General features: G+C 45.3%; 1 long non-coding RNA gene across 1 annotated transcript; it reads right to left on the reverse strand.

Annotated features, from left to right (window-relative positions):
* Nucleotides 1-938: 938 nt before the first annotated feature.
* LOC148687462 (uncharacterized) lies at nucleotides 939-5,114 on the reverse strand. The gene is made up of 2 exons (XR_015946731.1): nucleotides 5,034-5,114; nucleotides 939-1,251 (listed from the first exon to the last, which is right to left on the reverse strand). It is a non-coding gene; the product is annotated as an uncharacterized LOC148687462 (long non-coding RNA).
* Between the last annotated feature and the right edge of the window lie 510 nt (nucleotides 5,115-5,624).

Below are 5,624 nucleotides of genomic sequence, written 5' to 3' on the forward strand. Positions count from 1 at the left end.
GCTGTGGGTTAAACCACAGAGCCTAGGGCTTGCTGATCAGAAGGTTGGCAGTTCGAATCCCTGTGACGGGGGCTCCTGTTGCTCGGTCCCAGCTCCTGCCAACCTAGCAGTTCAAAAGCACGTCAAAGTGCAAGTAGATAAATAGGTACCGCTACAGCGGGAAGGTAAACGGCATTTCCGTGTGCTGCTCTGGTTCGCCAGAAGTGGCTTGTCATGCTGGCCACATGACCTGGAAGCTGTACGCTGGCTCCCTCGGCCAATAACGCGAGATGAGTGCCGCAACCCCAGAGTCGGTCACGACTGGACCTAATGGTCAGGGGTCCCTTTACCTTTACCTTTATGTATGTATGTATGTTTATTGCATTTCTATCCCACTGTTTCCTCCAAGAAGATCAAGGGCGCTAACAAGGTTCTCCCCCTCCTCTTTTAATCCCTACAACAAGCCTGTGAGGTAGGTCCGGCTGAGAAGCAGTGGTTGGCACCCAAGCTCACCCAGTGAGCTTCATGGCTGAGTGGGGATTTGAACTCTAGAGATTTTGGGATTTGTGCCCTATGCTTTATTCTCACCTCCTCCTGGGCCTTGACAGTCGTTCCCATACTGTGGGGTCTACTTTTGTAGCAAATCAGTATTCCCAGACTGACTCAGCTCAATGCGCCTTCTAGACTCCTACAGCCTCTGGGTTGAGTTGGAATGAAATCACTCCACTCCTGACGGGGAAAGAGGAGGCAGCTGGCCAGCCTGGTTGAGCTGGGAGATCACTATGGGGAAAGGCAGGGAAGGGTGACTAGCAGAAGAGCCCTCGGGATCTCCTCCTGCTAATCCCCTCTCGTCCTTCCTAAATGCAGTCACACTGAGTTCAGCTAGCAAATGCTAAGCAAGCCCTTCTGCAGATTAAACAGCCTGTTGACGGCGAAAGAGGAGAACGAATTAGACATGCTACTTTAATGTGACCAGAAAGCTGTGGCCTGTTTTATTCTCATTTGTGTAAGGAGATACAAAGAGGCATACTGCTAAAGTTCAAAGGTGAGTCACCATTGCCTCTAAAAGCTGACCTGCAGGTGTTGTCTTCCACTGGCCATGTTTTGGTGAGCCAAAAGAGGCTTCATCAACTTGATTGTTTTGCTGCCTGTTTGGGAATGAAGAGCTTCCAGTAGGCCATGAGGCAGAACCGATGGATTCCAGTCCACGTGGTGCATCGTAATTGGCACAGGCTTGCCTGAACGGGAACTTTCCCAGGCACACCCTCTCCTCTGCAATAAATATGAAACCATCCCGTGAGAGATTGTCAAGGTTGGTCCTTTGGCAGCAGGGACACCACTGCTGACCTGGTGGTGGAGGCTCCCTCATAATTTTTAAATGATCTGAAGTGGAGGAGGACTGCCAAAATGGCCTTTATGCCAGGACCATCTCAGCAATTTTTTTAAAAAAATGGATCTTGGAGAAATATACCTGACAAGGTTTAGCTGGGCCTGGGCCATACTCAACTGGGCCATACTCTTTAGTTTGGGCGGCCACAGCTTACCTGAAATGCATCAGTTTGCTCACCGGACTGGACAGCAATGCCTGCATTTAGTGGTGCACATCTATGGGCCGATACTAGTCCCCCAACTTTTGCTGACTCAAGTCACATCCTTCATTCCACAGCCACTTGCAATGCAAGAGATTTTACCCAAATATGGAAAGTTGGGGTGGATTGGGTTCAGTAATATTTAAGTAAATAAATGTAAACGATCTCTGGACAATCTGTGGAGATACACCTTGAGGGCTCGTAATATAGGACGGTGGAGAAGAAAACACCAGTCAAATTGGGGCTCAAACTGCCGTCAATGCTTCAAGAGGGTGTGAACACACTGAGCCTTTCTGACCATGCCAAAGGAAGTATGATGCAGGCAGTGAACACTTTGTATTCTTTAATATAAACTAGGTGCTGGGTCAGCCAGACAGGGCAAAGGTTTCTCTGGCCTGGCTAGTCCCATTTCAGACCGCAAGTATGGACTAACATGAAGGGATGCTTGCACATAGCAATAACAAAAAAACCAACAACAACATGTATCATCCTTTACAATTTGAGAACAGACCAAACAGAAGCACCTCCTAGCACGAAAGGGAGAAGGGTCTGGCCTAGCCGCCTCCCTTAGGATGACCACTCTTTATATGGTGGGATTTTATTCATTTATTTTTCTATGGACACCAAACCTGCAGTCTGAGGTAGCACAGCTCAAGCACAGAATCACCACCTCTCTTAAGCCTCCAGCAGCCTCTATGAGGCACAGATAGGGGTTTGGGAAGATATCAGTTGAATGGTATTTCTCAATATGGCTTGTCCTTCGTCAGTACATTTAATTGATAATCTCTGCTATCACCTCTAACCCATAACGTTCCTCATAGTTGGCTTGATCCCAATATAGTGGTACCTCTACTTACGAATAATTCTACTTACGAATGGAGCTCCGTCCGCCATCTTGGATGGTGTTTAGATAGGATTTTTTCTACTTACGAATTTTTAGATAGGGTTGCTTTGACTTACGAATTTTTTCTCCCAATGCATTCCTATGGGATTCGACTTACAAGTTTTTTCCACTTACGAATGTGCGTTCGGAACGCATTAAATTCGTAAGTAGAGGTACCACTGTATAAGTATCAAAATAAAAGTCTTCCTGCCATATAGCTAATTTATTTCATTTCATTTGGTCTGCAGGAGGGAATGAAACCTCCTTTTTTGTTTTTTAAAAGGGCCACCTTGCTTATCCATTCCTATTTAAGCAACACTGAGTGCTGATTAGGATCTGCAGAAAATTAGGAGCATCTTATTACACAGGTGGTACTTCTCACCCCAGCAAAGCTTGGTGACATTTACAGGAGCAAGTGATTTTCTTGTCTCCTGTGTCCTTTATGCCCCTTCCCTGTCCTTGCAAGAAGAAAGAGAAAAGTTGGTAACTTTTCAACATGATTAACAGTGCAGTTTTTCAGGAAAGGAGAGAGATTGGCAGGAGCCAGACAAAAGAGGCTTCAGGAAAATGAGCTTGCTTATAATACTTCTACTTGCAAAACAAGCCTCTGATATCTCCCTCTTGACATGGCCTCTGTTGTCTACCAGGGCAATCATATCCAACTGTAATTGTCTAACAATTGTTCCGCACTGAGAAAATAGTTCTGATTACAGACATTAACACGTTTAGGCATTAAGTTTCCCCACTGTAATTACCCTTGAGCTTATTCTCACAAATGAATTAACATGCTGATCGCCTGGACTAATAGAACTAGCAAAAGAGTGATGAATTGCTTCCAAATCAGATAAAATCAAGCATGACATTATTTAATTAATTTCTTCATTGGGGGAGGAGGGGGATGGAAAGGAGATAGGTTGCTTCTCTGTGTGGGATTTTCCCCACACCTCTCCCTTGATATTCAAATCTGAACTGAGAACAAGGGGTGAAGGACTCTCTTGTAACAGAAGATAAGTTCAGGGTGTGTGTAAGTGTGCCATTTTGAATTCATGGTGTATTCACAGATTTGTGGTTTTTCACAGGATGGATTTAATGATCTGTTGATTCAATGGCAATAAATGTTTCTTTTATAGGCAGCACAAAGGGCTAATGAGTAATTGTTATGTCACAAAAGGAGTGTGGTTAGCTTCCTTGGTGGTTCAATCTTGCTGCTCCATTAATACTGGAATTCAGAAAACACGTGGAAGAGGGGTGATCAAGTGGGAAGAACCATGACAATCATAATATCCAGCCAGTGATATTGGTCCGGTTTTCCCCATGTGGTTACTGATTCTCCAACTGTTATTAAAATGGCCATAGTCTGAGGACTTTGAAAATCAAGCTGTGAATATTTGGATAATAGCTGGAGAACATGGGCCAAATTCTGCTGGAGCCTTTAGAAATTCACAGCTGACAAAAGAGGTAAATGGACTATCCTGGGCAATTTCTCAAGAGTGTCTTACACATGTTTAAAGGTAAAGGACCCCTGACAGTTAAGTCCAGTCACGAACGACTCTGGGGTTGCGGCGCTCATCTCGCTTTACTGGCCGAGGAAGCCAACGTTTATCCACAGTTTTTCCAGGTCATGTGGCCAGCATGACTAAGCTGCTTCTGGGGAAACCAGGGCAGCACACGGAAACATCGTTTACCTTCCAGCCAGAGCGGTACCTATTTATCCACTTGCACTTTGACATGCTTTCGAACTGGTAGGTTGGCAGGAGCTGGGACCAAGCAACAGGAGCGCATCCCGTCACGGGGATTCGAACCGCCGACCTTCCGATCAGCAAGCCCTAGGCTCAGTGGTTTAGACCACAGCGCCACCCGCGTGCACATGTTTAGACGTAGCCAATCCTGCTAATTGAGCCTCCGTCAAGTGGGCCTGATATACAGACACGCAGCTTGGACTGAGCATGGCACAATACTGAGAAAGTCATGCTTCCATCAGAACACAATGCGGACAGAATTCTGGTTCTTCTGCAACGGGTAGCTGTTGCACAGCCTGCTCTGCTCACAATGGTCCTCGTGGGTTGTGTAAATGGTGGGTTTGTTGGGGAATGGGATTGGGGCGCTAATGTTGAATGTGAGCTGCCCTTCTTATTAAAAGTTCATCTGGACACTCATCCAAGAGCTGTGGGCCCATTCCTCATGGATCTCAAGGTGCCTTCCACCGATGTCAAGGGTGAGGTAGCAGAGACAGCAGGTACTGGATTGGATCCAGATCCAATGAATGCTAACTGCGTTATCAGGGCTGGCCCACTCATGAGGCAAGGGGAGGCAACCCCCGCAGGTGGCAGGATCCACAGAGGCACAATGTAGATCCCGATGTAGATCTTTATTCCATCCATGTTTCTGATGCAGATCTTCACCCACCACTTCTCCCTGGCAGAGGGGGAATATCAGGGGCAAAAATATCTTGGGGCAGCCCTGTACATTGCCAATAATTGGCTGGACCTTTCCGTGGGATTCTTGAGCATCCTGCCATGTATTACTTTCTGACATGGTTCTCCTGAAAGATAAGATGAACTTCATGCAAGATGGTACCGTACCTGGAGAGTCTGGAGGAGATTTCCTTCTCCCATTGGGTACGTATTTCTTTATTCTTTCATTCAGCTCTTCCTCTCTTCTCATTTCCTATAGAAAAAGAGCACCAGTTCAGAATCAGGCCAATTCAGGGGAGATAGGCCTATGAAGGTACTATTGCTAAGCCATGGTAATTGAAAATGGAACCCCCATGTTCAGAATCACAATAACTTGGGTTATTTGATGTTTCATTTGTGTTTTTAATATTTTGCTGGAAGTTGGGGCAACCCAGTTGGATTAATGGCACATGAATAAAAATTACACACACACACACACACACACACACACACACACACACACACATATGGGACTGGAATCATAGACTCAATCCATCTGTCTCTTTTTTTAACTAGACATTTGAGCTTTAATAGATCACAGCTTCAGAGTTATTAAAACACTGGAAATGTAAACAGATGTAATTTGTATTTAATCCTAAGGCTTTAGGAAGAAAGGTCAGAAAAGGGGAAAGCCTCATTTAAAAGAATACATTCTGCCTGTTTCTTTGTCTCAGAGTACAGTACACAGAAATATAATTTAGCATCACCATAACTAACTGA

Source organism: Zootoca vivipara, chromosome 1, assembly GCF_965207765.1.
Source record: "Zootoca vivipara chromosome 1, rZooViv2.hap1.1, whole genome shotgun sequence".
Taxonomy (NCBI): domain Eukaryota; kingdom Metazoa; phylum Chordata; class Lepidosauria; order Squamata; family Lacertidae; genus Zootoca; species Zootoca vivipara.